The sequence below is a fragment of the Rhinopithecus roxellana genome, chromosome 10, assembly GCF_007565055.1.
Source record: "Rhinopithecus roxellana isolate Shanxi Qingling chromosome 10, ASM756505v1, whole genome shotgun sequence".
Classification (NCBI taxonomy): Eukaryota; Metazoa; Chordata; class Mammalia; order Primates; family Cercopithecidae; genus Rhinopithecus; species Rhinopithecus roxellana.
The window spans coordinates 134,233,995-134,247,487 of NC_044558.1; the positions used below are offsets into that span (position 1 = coordinate 134,233,995).

A 13,493-nucleotide genomic window follows, 5' to 3' on the forward strand; every position below is an offset into this window, starting at 1 on the left:
CTTCCTAGCTAGGTGGCTTCAGGCCTCCTTCTTTATACCTAAACAATAAGGATAAAAATATCTACCTCATTGCATTGTTAGAAAGATAAAATGACTTAGTATTTTTAAAGTACCTAGTACGACTTCTGGCAGTTTCCATTCAATGGACAAATAAAATCAAGAACCTTGTGTCTTCACATATTCTCTGCTTCTAGAAGAGTGCCCAACACACTACAAGTGCTCAACAAATATAAGTCAAATGAATAAACTGCCTTTGTAGCCACAACAACATGTTTAATCTCTATTAAAATATTTATGAGAAGACAATTTGTAGGACAATTTCAAGACAGAGAAGCTGAATCTCTGAACTGAGAGCCAGGAGACATGAATCTCTTGCTCAAAGAGAAACATCTGTTAATACCAGACTCACTAACGTTCATTTCCCCATCGGTTATGTGATGTGAATACCCAGGTTTTTCTCCAGAATATTGTGAGAATGTATGTTAATTAATTACATGTATATGAATTCATTTAAAGGGAGATGCCCAAATTGCAACCTGGTGGTTTAAAAAAAAAAAAAAGAAGAAGTAGTAACCAGACTCACTAGCATGCATCAACTCCAGCACAGGAGTTGAACTAGGATGACTGACTTAATCAAAATGAAACTTTTGGTTCCTAGTTTATCTAGTTACTGGAAGCAGACACTTCCTAAATCAACAGATTTTTCTGTGAGATTCAATTTCTATAAAACAAAATGCTGATTTGGTCAAGAAATACAGTTCTTTGATTTTTTTAATATATCCTTCATTCACACTGGTTTACTAAAATGTGGTTTTACAAGAGCTGCCAGGCATGCAAGAAATTCCTTTTAAGAGTCTCTAAAAACTGATTTATTAGAAACAGGAAGTCACATTGGGTCAAGAGAAAGCAAACCCAAACTTCCACAGTGTCCAACTTCAGCCTGTAACATTGAATCTGAAAGGCTCCAAAAGTTCTGAGAATATTACAACATAAGATGTAAATAAAAGGGCCGTGAGGGAAAGGTCGGCTTTTCTAATTGGTCAGACATGTTAAGAATTCGAATACAATGGTCAAAATGATCTTATTTAGAGCACATAAAAATTTGATAATGTAAAAATTACAAATGACACTGACATTCTATTCATTCCTTGTACCTGTACATTCCCACAAAAACACAGACTCCTATGAATGTCACTGAGTCCCTGCCTGTGTGGACCAGTCAGCAAGAGGAATGGGAACTGAAGCTATAAATCAGATGACAGTGTATTTATGTGAACGCTAATATCTATCCTCAATTATCTGATAGCCCAGATAAAAACATAATAACTAAGAATGACTTCAGTTCTAAAAATTCGTCCTATTCCTTACACAAAAACGTCTGTGAAAATCACAAAGGCAGTCATTTCATCCTGAAGACTCAAAGAATTGGAACTGAATGTGAAGAGAATGGAAGGAAGGAAAGGACAGGAAGAAGCAAGGAGTCTGAATCTGTTACAAGACATATATGACACTGGCATTAAAAGTCAAACAGGATTTTAATTGGAATAGTAGTTGGAATCCTGTTTGACTTTTAATGCCAAAATCCTAGAACAACTTCTACAATATCCCCAACAGCCTCTTCTTGAATACTTCCAAGGCCAATATATTTACCATTTACCATCATTCTGACAGCACTAATATTAGAAATGTGTTTTATATGGAGGTGAAATAGTACCTTATCTTTCCCAGTACTTATCACATTTTCTTCTATCTACTTGCCTAATTGTCTTGAGTCTTCCAATAAATTTTAAGCTCCATGAAGTCAGAGATTGAAACCATCTTGTTTACCATTATATCCTTGGCATCTACTAGAATGAGGTGCAATAGATACTAAATAAATATTTGTTAAATAAATAAATGAGTCAGTGAATAAATGATGTTGGCTTCCCAATTAACTCTCCCTGTCTGTTTCCAGTTCTTTCTTCTGGAACTGTATAGACTAAGTTTTCTTTTTCTGAGATGAGCAAACTGATTTCTCTCCAGTCCTTCCCCATGTGGATATTTACCAGGAGTTCAACATCCTTCATACACCCCAAGTGCCAGCATCCCCTCACCTGTGATCCTAGAGACTATCCACATGAGTCTAGATGCGCTCCAGCAAGGGCAGAGTACAGAGGACTATTACCTCCTTCTTTCTGATACTAAACTTACAGAAATGCATCCTACAATTTTAGTAACTCCTGTGGCAGTTAAGGTTCCCCTCTGACTTTCACTGGGTTTATAGTAAACAGTAATTCCAGGTCCTTTACATGTGTACCACTGATAAGCCAGGTTCTCCCACCCACCAGCAGGGCAGTTAACTTTTATAACCTAAGGACCAGAATTTACAACCAAACAGGGATAAATATAAAGACTGACCTTTGGTCCATGAGAAGAAAATCATCTGAAAAACATTGATCTATTCCATCCCTAGTTAACTCATTTAGACCATGGATTTTGTCCATTTTAACCACTCATGATCAATGTTCCCCAAATTTGGCTGAATCGTTTGGGGAGTTAAAAATAGTAAGGATAACCAAAAAAAAATCTTTCCTTTGTCCAGACCTATTAGAATAAAACTTTCTGGGGACAAGGACTGTGTGTTTTAAAAAGCTCTCTAACCCTCTTTAAATGGAGTAGGAGGATCTGCTCTGCACTCCTACAATACTCTAGGCTATCCTCTACCAATAGACTGTATCACAGTCCAGTATAATGTTATAATTTCATATATACATACACACACACACACACACACATATATATATGCAACATCATTATAAGCTCCAAGAGAGTCAGCCCATTTCTGTCTTACTCACCATTATAGGGCCATCTTTAAGCATTATGCTTAAAATATAGATGGTGCTAAATAATTACTTGATGAATGATTAAAGTGACATTTAAAATCAGTGATGCTATTTTTGATAGTTAACATAAACAATAAAATAACTAGAAGCAATAAATGGTTGACTAATAGGAGACGGAAGAGAGATTTGGAAATATTCCCTATGTAGCTATGTCCCAGAAAATTATCAAAAATGCCATATCCTGAAAAAGGCCAAAAGAGCCTGCTCTAAAAAACAGTATCTCAGGTAGCACCTTTCAATCCAATCCATCAGTGCACATCTTAATGGGCTACATTTGTTTTTCTTAGAACTAACTAGTGATTTATAGTACTAGCCTAAAATTCTCAATTTTTCACTAAAACTCATCTAACATAAAACCTGTTGTTTTTTCTACCTATTTTTCTCTTCATATGGTCATAACTGTAAATTATTTGTTCAAATTTACTTACAAGAAAAAATCACTCAACGATTAGATCTTCGAAAGTATAAGGAAAATTTAATAGCTACTTTGATTTTATACATAAGTATGAATTTTGTAAATGTGAATGGAATTTTAACTGGACATAACAAGAGTCTTAAAAATTCTGTGAGAAGTATAATATCTACATGAAAAAGCTATGTTTATGCATTAAATTCAAGTCCACTGATACCTTGTTAAAAATAAAGTATACTATTAACTATTTTCACAAATGCCAACAGTCAAGAGAAAATGCATTGTTTTCTTATCTGATTTCTAGGTTTTTGTTGTTTAAGACACTCTACTGGCTGGGTGCGGTGGCTCACGCCTGTAATCCCAGCACTTTGGGAGGCCGAGGCGGGCGGATCACGAGGTCAGGAGATCGAGACCATCTTGGCTAACACGGTGAAACCCCACCTCTACCGAAAATACAAAAAATTAGCCGGGCGTGGTGGTGGGTGCCTGTAGTCCCAGCTACTGGGGAGGCTGAGGCAGGAGAATGGCGTGAACCTGGGAGGCAGAGCCTGCAGTGAGCGGAGATGGCACCACTGTACTCCAGCCTGGGCGATGGAGGGAGAGACCCCATCTCAAAAAAAAAAGACACTCTACTGCTGTCCATGTCCAGAAATGTAACTGAAATCCATCCTTCCAACCTGGCTTCAATCTACAGAAATTACCTGAAATCCATCCTTTGAACACATCTTCAAGTTTCATTTCTTCATTGAAACTATATTCCCACTGATGGGAGAATCTTCTCTGAAATCTCATAGCAATTTTAGAGTATCTTCTAGTTTACAAGATATAAGTATGACATACACATTAGTCTTATCTTCCCAACCAAATAACAACTATAATCTATCAATCACTAATTGCATGCCAAGTACTGCTCTATATGTTTATAAACATAATTACTAATTTCAAAACAATTTTGAAAATATTTTCTCTTGCAGATTAGAGAGATCAGATGATAATGGTGGAGATGACAGCTCACGAGCAAAGCCAAGATTTGGACCCAGATCTACAAGACCAAAGACTTGGCTCCTTCCTTCTGTTCTACCAGGCTGAACTTGTATTCTCTTATATATCCACATACTCTGCTTTCCAAGTATACATGCATGTTACAATAATGGAGATGTAGTAGACACTCCAATATTTTTTACTGAAATGCTAACTGACTTTCATTGATGTCTATTCCAGCTTTAACATCTCATAATTCTATAATTCCATTTTTATAGTATCTAAAATTAGAAAGCACAATTGTATACTAAAGTATTTTGTAAACATTATTAATTTGCATAATGCCTTCCTGATTTGTGCCATATCTAGAAACTCAACACCAAAACACATTAAGGTAAGGAAAGGATGAACTATTAAATGATGTTAGGATAATTAGTTGTCTATTTGGGGAAAAATGACACAATCCCTTCTTCACATAAAAAGTTAATACCACATGAAGTCTCAAATGTGTTAAGTAAAGCTATAAAACGTTTAGAATACATGGATGATGATATTTATGAACAGGAGAGTAGAAAAAATTATTTAAGCCAGACTAAATAAAAAGGACAAAACATAAAAGACCAATAAGTTTGTCTACATTAAAAGTAAGACTTCCATCCACCCAAGGACAATATAAAGAGACAGAAGACTCACAAGGCCACTGCTATGCTTATGCATTTGTACAACAAGCATATTATAAAAAAGGTGGTAGCATCCGGGCACAGAGGCTCAGGCCTGTAATCCCAGCACTTTGGGAGGCTGAGGTGGGCAGATCACCTGAGGTCAGGAGTTCGAGACCAGCATGGTGAATATGGCGAAACCCCGTCACTACAAAAAATACAAAACTTAGCAGGGCATGGTGGCGCGCACCTGTAATCCCAGCTACTCTGGAGACTGAGGTGGGAAAATCTCTTGAACCCAGGAGACGGGGGTTGCAGTGAGCCCAGATCACGGCTACTGCACTCCAACTTGAGCAACAGAGTGAGACTCTGTTTCACAAAAAAAAAAAAAAAAAAAAAAAAGGTGGCAGTACACAAAATCAGTTCTGAAATGTGGTCTGTGTTCCACTGTTGAAGCCATATACCGTGGCACAAGCTGCATCTGCCCAGAAGTAATCGAATGTTTGCACAAGAGAACAGCCTGTGCAGCCAACAGAGGCCTTTTTTCTCATTCATACCAAGAAGTCATAAATACTAATGGCATCCCTTAACACATAAGTTACAAACTAGAAGATATTTGCTACAAATATTTAGTATCAGAAATTTATAAGGAATGCCTAAGAATCAATAAGAAAAAGACAACCAAACAGAAAAATGCAAAATAACTCATGAATAAGCCTGACGAAACACTAATATCTTTTAGAAGTCTGACAAAATGTTCAACTTCATTTGTAATCAGAAAAAAATTTAAGTCAAATTAAAATCTTACTACATATCCAACAAATTGGTAAAAAGTAAGGTAGGAAAAAATTTAAATGTTAGTAAGGTTTTGGATGAATGCAAATTTTCATTCACTGCCATAGGGAGTAGAAATTAGAACAAGCAATTTGGAAAAAATGTGACATTTAAAAGTTGAACATGTGCTTGCCCTTCTATTCACCATTTGTATTTCTAGACACATATATGTTCTACAGAAATCTTACAAACTTGCATCTGAAGACATGTATGAACAAGAGTGTTTGAGGCAAAACTGTTTATGATAGCAACAACTGAAAAAAACACAATATTCATCAATAGTAACATGGATAAAGAAGTTATGACTAGGTCAGGCGTGGTAGCTCACACCTGTAATCCCAGCACTTTGGGAGGCTGAGGCGGGCGGATTGCCTGAGGTCAGGAGTTCGAAACCAGTCTGGCCAACATGGTGAAACCCTGTCTCTACTAAAAATACAAAAAAAAAAAATTAGCTGTGCTTGGTGGCCTGCACCTGTAATCCCAGCTACTCAGGAGGCAGAGACAGGGGAATTGCTTGAACCAGGGAGGTGGAGGTTGCAGTGAGCTGAGATCGCACCACTGCCCTCCAGCCTGGGTGACAGACTGAGACTCCATCTTAAAAAAGAAAAAAGAAAAAAGGTATGACTAAATGAATAATTTCATACAATAGATAACTACCAAAAAAATGAAAAAATTGTACTGCATGCAATGACACTAAAAATCTCAAAAACATAAAGTTGAGTTTTAAAAAATCAAGTCCAAAAATAATAAATGTTATATAATTCCATTGTATAGATGCATATATAGGCTATACTAAACAGCATATATTTTAGGAATACACACAGGGTATAAAAAATTAATGTGGCCAAGGTGCGGTGGCTCAAGCCTGTAATCCCAGCACTTTGGGAGGCCGAGATGGGCGGATCACGAGGTCAGGAGATCAAGACCATCCTGGCTAACACGGTGAAACCCTGTCTCTACTAAAAAAATACAAAAAACTAGCCGGGCGAGGTGGCGGGCGCCTGTAGTCCCAGCTACTGGGGAGGCTGAGGCAGGAGAATGGCGTAAACCCGGGAGGCGGAGCTTGCAGTGAGCTGAGATCCGGCCACTGCACTCCAGCCTGGGCGACAGAGCCAGACTCCGTCTAAAAAAAAAAAAAAAAAAATTAATGTATAAAATGTATGGCTATCAGATCTTTAAATAGATTTCTGAAAGAAAGCAAACAATTCCTTTGTCTCCAGTCCCTCATTATTCCAACAACTACAAAGAAAATGCCACATAACTGATAAAATATTAGTTGTATCTTTTCTCTGATGAAGCCATAAATGCTATTTCCATCTGGCATACATTATAAAATCAGCATATTATTTTCCTGATGTTTGTTTACCACATATATCTGATCCATTTACCACTAAGTGATATAGTTCATTTCTAACAAAATGGCTCTGAAATGCATTTAAATAAAATAAATTTGGGGAAAGAGAGAAGGTGGGGCATCCACAATTGACATTACTAAAAGCTTTTACTAGAGAGGGGGTTAAGATGTGGCCAGGTTCATAAGCATCACGGAATTATTTTTATTTTTATTTTTATTTTTATTTTTATTTTGAGATGGAGTTTTGCTTTTGTTGCCCAGGCTGGAGTGCAACTGTGCGATCTTGGCTCACTGCAACCTCTGTCTCCCAGGTTCACGTGACTCTCCTGTCTCAGGCTCCCGAGTAGCTGGGATTACAGGCGCATGCCACCGTGCCCGGATAATTTTTGTATTTTTAGTAGAGATTGGTCAGGCTGGTCTCGAACTGCTGACCTCAGGTGATCCACCCACCTCGGTCTCCCAAAGTGCTGGGATTATAGGGGTGAGCCACTGTGCCCAGCAGAATTGTCTTTAAAAGAACTTTCAGAACTTTATCACAAATAACTTGATCCCCCAACGCTGGGATTTTCACTCTGCTTGACTACATGAATTTCTCCCTCAGCTGCCATCTTCTGGCTTCTCACCTAAACTGTACCTCCACCCCACCAATCTACCACAGGCCCCCACAACTCTGGCATGTCACTCAACTCCCTCCTTCACCTGCATTTAGAAGCAGCAGTGGAAGAGAAGAAAAAAACCTGACTTCTCATCCTTGACCAGCTGTGTTTATGCTAGTTACTGAACCTCACTGTGCCGCATTTTTTAAATGGGGCAGCTGTGTTCCCACACGTTCCTCGTATTTCTGTGGTTTCTTGTTTCTCTGCTCCTGTTTTGTGACTAGAGTTGGCTTATCATCCTTCACTAGCGCCCTCTGACATGTATCATAATTTATACACTGTAGTTTGAAAGTTTAAGTGTTTAGCATCTATTTTTTAGAAGCTTACAAATTATTTTATCATTACAAGCTAAATACTAGCACTAAGTGGTTTTGTTCCATTCATTCACCATCATCTTAGAACACATTATTTTTAAAATGTAATATCTTGCCAATTATTAATATGTACATTTTTTAATTTAGCCAACACTCAAGTTGCCCAAATAAGAAGTCGATCCCAAGGATGTTAATTCATGTTTGTATGGTAATTAATTTTTCTCATAATCCAGAATAACTTAAGAAATGCAAGGTTCTACAAATGTCCAGTTTCCCACCTTACATCCGACAGGTCCTATGGACACTCCTGTACAAGACCATAAATAATTCAAATCATGCTAAGAAGGAAGTAATTTCATTGCAAAACTTTCTGCCAAAATGTTTCTAACTTATAAATGCAAAACAGATGCAACATGCCACATTCACTCACAGCTACACTCATATTTTGCCTGTCTATGATGACAAGAGGAGTTAAGTGCACATTTGTTTGCCATTGGAAATGTGTAGTTTTCAATGGTTTTTAAATTTAAACAAATAAATTTAGCACTATCTCCTCTTTTAAGACATGTCTAATTTCAATAATGTTCTTGACTAACACATACTTTGGCTTAAATATTAAAAGTATGTTTAATTCCATATAGAAGTTTTTCAATCAAGCATAGGTTTGTTGCTGCAATATTTCTAAAACTGGTTTCACTCAGAGTTAGAATTGTGCTTGCTCTTAGGTATTCAAAATATTCCCACTTATTTTTCCATGAAAGACATAATTAACCTACACCCACATATAAATTACAGCATAAACACTAAACTTTGAAGTACTACTAAAAATACTGGATGAATCCATATATTTAAATTTTTTTTGATGAATGCTATCACCCTGACCAAATGATTTAACTATTAACTACCTTTTTAAAATATGGGTATCACATGACTATAAAGAGAATGCTGTTTCTGACTTATTAATCTTTTTATAGAGCACTGCAGGGCCGGGTGCAGTGGCTCATGCCTGTAATCCCAGCACTTTGGGAGGCCGAGGCAGGTGGATCACGAGGTCAAGAGATCAAGACCACCGTGAAACTCCGTCTCTACTAAAAATACAAAAAACTGGCTGGGCGCGGTGGTGGACACCTGTAGTCCCAGTTACTCAGGAGTCTGAGGCGGGAGAACGGCGGGAACCCGGCAGGCAGAGCTTGCAGTGAGTCGAGATCGCTTTGCCACTGCACTCCAGCCTGGGCGACAGAGCGAGACTCCGTCTCAATAATTTAAAAAAAAAAAAAAAAAAAAGGCACTGCAAGAAGCCATCGTGTTGTGAAGCGATTATCTTCAGAGTATCAGTACTGGTGAAACTATGGGGATAAGCAACTTAAAAAGTTACACACAACCTTTCAAAGAGAAACACATCTATCTGACAATGATTTCAGAGAGGATTTGCCTGTATATTTTGAAAGCTTACAGTCCTAATCCAGCCAAAGAAAAATAATCATGACTTTTTCTTCTGGGTTTCTCTTTCTCCATCTAATAACTTCCTTTTCTTTATCCTCTTGACCCTGCCTCCTCAACCTCTTTGAACCCAGTGTTACTGCAAGTCAGTTTGTGAAGCATTTTGTCCTAGCTTGTCCATTACAGTTCTCATGAAAGTCAAAGCATCTGCAAAGTACCTTTCTCAGAATATGAACAGGCATCTCTACCAGTTGAGGTCAATTATTTAGTGGTGGCTGAGCTGACCTTAACTACTACCAGTTCTCAATCGCCTGCAAAGAGCCAGAAAATCATTGGTGCTAGTAAAAGTGACTCACTAGACAAGTTCAAGTCCAGATCTTTACCACCACCACACTGTCATTCCTATCTGAGTTTTCACCACCTGGTTGACACCAATTTGCAGGTGCTCTCAGGGAAAAAGGGCCATAAAAATCAGAAACCCACCTAGTTTCACTCTCTTCTTCCAAGTACAGACACCTCCACCACCCCAGGTTTCTGTCTGCTTTTGGTCACTCTCGGTGACCTACACATAGTTGTTTTTTATATTTTGTCCAGAATTTACAGTTGTGATCAAGAAAAAACTTTCCGTTCAGAAAAAAAGACCAAAAAAATTTTTATACTTGATATACTACAGATCATATTCAAAGAAATATGAACTCAAATATTTTTGAAATTACTAATAAGACAAGGAAACAAGTTACTATGCATGAGTCACCAAAAACAACAACAAACATCATAATTATTAACTAAAAAAATAAAAAATAACTATTATGAAATGTTTGAAGAAATGGAAGATAAATTTTATAAAAAGGGCAAGGAGGAAGAACACATCAAAAATGGTCAGATAGCTTGGCATGGTGGTACACCCCTGTAGTCTCAGCTACCTGGGAGGTTGATGCAGGGGAATTGCTTGAGCCCAGGAGTTTGAGTTGAGTCTGGGCGACATAGCAAGACCCCATCGCCTTAAAAAATATGGCCAGATAGATTTAGTAAAGAATTCCTAGGAATGAAAAATAATTATTGAATAAGCAGGTGGATTGAAGACAGTAAATCAGACACAGCTAATTAATATATTAGAAGAAAGGTTTTAATAATTACTTGGAACGAAGCAGAGGACAACAAGGATAGAGAAAGGACTAGATGAGAAGGTTACCACACATACATAGTTAGCATCCATAGCCATTGTGGCTATGGACAGGTTCACCTTGGGTGGAGGCCTGGAGCTTGCCCTGGCCTGTGACCTCCAAGTGGCAGCTTCCTCAAAAGTCACGGGACTGATTGAGAGACCGCTCGAGGGCTCCTCCCAGGGACAGGAGGCACTCAGAGGCTGCCACACTGCCTGGGGGTGACCCTGGTGAAGGAGCTCATCTTCACAGGCTGACAACTGAGTGGGCACTGGCACTGGTGAATCACGCTGTGGCCCAAAACAAGGAGGGTGATGTCGCCTACCACTGGGCGCAAGCACTGGCCCAGGAGGTCCTGCCCCAGTCTCCCACTGCCATGCGGTTGGGCAACGTAGCCACTGACCAAGGCATGGACGTGGACATTGCATCAGGGATGGCCACTTAAAGGATATTTTATGCCCAGAATGTTCCAACCTGGGACTGGCTGGAAACATGGCAGAGAGAATCAACCCCCAAAATTTGTTGGCAAATGACCTCCATTTAACCTTCAGCATGGGAGATGTGTACCTTGAACAACAGGATCCAGAAGAAAAATTTGCATCAGGACTGCCCTCATCATTTCACCTCTCTGGGCTTTGGTTCCTCCATAAGGATGATGAGAGATATGATATGATTGGCATGATGCCTGGAACCAAGATGCTGACCATACCACCTACTGCTACCTTCCTTGACGTCACGCTAGGGTTGGATTTGCTTTGGAGAATGCCTGTCTCTCTCTCTCTACTCAAATGAAGAAGAATTAAAATAGATCCCTCTGGGTCTTTGTATCATTGGTTGTCAGGCCCTGACCTCTCTCTCAGTTATCAGGTACTAACTAGAGATGTCAAGAGATTTTAAGATACCCCTAGTTTTTTTCCTCTGGACAATAGAGATAATAAACTCTGGTATTGGTTGTACATGTGCCAGAAGTTAGACTGCAGATCCCAGCTCTTTGCCAGTTACTCACTGTATAATTTTGGACAAATTGTTTAAACTCTGGGCCTCAGCTTTCTCATCTGCAAAATGAAACTGTTGTAAGGATTTAACAAAATAAAAATACCTCATGTTAAAAAACAAGCTAGATTTTGTAGTTGGATGAAAAAATCCAGCCATAGGCTATTTACAAGAGTCATACCTAGAATATAAGGACAGAACAAAACAAAGCAGGAAAATACTAGCCAATGGAAGGTATGGGCCAGGGGCGGTAGCTTGTGCCTATAATCCCAGTGCTTTGGGAAGGTGAGGTGAGAGGATCACTTGAGACAAGGAGTTCAAGATCAGCCTGGGCAACATAGCAAGACCCTATCTCTACAAAAAATTTTAAAAATTAGCCTGGCGTATTGCATGCACCTGTGGTCTCAGCTACTTGAAGGCTGAGGCAGATCACTTGAGCCTGGGAAGTGGAGGCTATAATGAGCTATGATCATGTCACTGTACTCCAGCCTAGGCAACAGAGCAAGACCCTGTCTCTAAAAAATATAAAAATAATTTTTTGAAAAGAAAAGTATAGTAGCAGTGATAATATCAGACAAATAGCCAGGCATGGTGGCTCATGCTTGTAATGCTAGCACTTTGCAAGGCCAAGGCAGGAGGAATATTTGAGCTCAGAAGTTCAAGACCAGCCTGGGCCACATAGTGAGATCCTGTCTCTTTAAATTAATATATATATCCAACTATTTCCTCCTAGAAATGTTTCTCAACAAACTGCAGAGGAGATATATATATCTATCTATATAGACAGAGATAGATAGATATCTATAGATCAGAAAAATCAAAAAAAGAGAAAAAAGCTTTATTCAGAATAAAGAGAGCCATTACATCATGAGAAGTGTTTCACTGCTTTAAGAAGATATACAAATTCTAAATGTATATGCAACAGCCTCAAAATAAACATAATTTATAAAACTACATGGAGAAATTAACAATACACTATCTTAGTGGGAGATTTCAACACACTTCTTAATTACTGATAGAGCAAACTGACAAAATTTGTAAGGATATAAGCTTTGAAACCTGTAATCAACAAGCCTGATCTAATGGATGCACATAAAATGGAAAATATATTCTTTTTGAGCATATATGGAATATTAACATTCCAGTTTCCTTAACTGTTTTCATCATATGGTTTTCATATCTCCATTCTATTTCTAAAATATAGCCTAAATTTACAGGTTTGGCTTTTAAAAAACTATTATTTTCTTGGCTTACACTGAACTTACATTTAACTAAAAACCCCCACACTCACCCACCCTCCAGAGGCTTAGGGTTTCCTATGATCCCACCATATTTAACATGCTGCTATCTTATTGTATTATAGTTCAAGCTGTTATCTTATTGTATGATACCTCTAACTACATGTCTCCAATAAACAATGAGCTCCTTGGGGACAGCACAGTATATTTGTAATCTTTATCTCCTCAATACCCAGCACAGTGACTGGCATATAGTAAGTGCCAAAAAAAAAAAAAAATGTTAAATGAATCCATTGATATTTTAAAGGTAAAGAAAACAAACTGCAGGCCGGGCGCGGTGGCTCAAGCCTGTAATCCCAGCACTTTGGGAGGCCGAGACGGGCGAATCACGAGGTCAGGAGTTCGAGACCATCCTGGCTAACACGGTGAAACCCCGTCTCTACTAAAAAATACAAAAAGCTAGCCGGGCGAGGTGGCTGGCGCCTGTGGTCCCAGCTACTTGGGAGGCTGAGGCCGGAGAATGGCGTAAACCCGGGAGGCGGAGCTTGCAGTGAGCTGAGATCCGGC

At 38.6% G+C, this 13,493-nt stretch overlaps 1 protein-coding gene and 1 pseudogene across 1 annotated transcript in view; one reads left to right on the top strand and one right to left on the bottom strand.

The window, feature by feature from the left end:
- Positions 1–13,493, bottom strand: part of ITPR2 (inositol 1,4,5-trisphosphate receptor type 2) — a 493,060-nt gene that overhangs the window by 449,958 nt on the left and 29,609 nt on the right. The gene's annotated exons all lie outside the window — the stretch shown is intronic.
- On the top strand, positions 8,355–11,228 carry LOC104675353 (annotated as a pseudogene).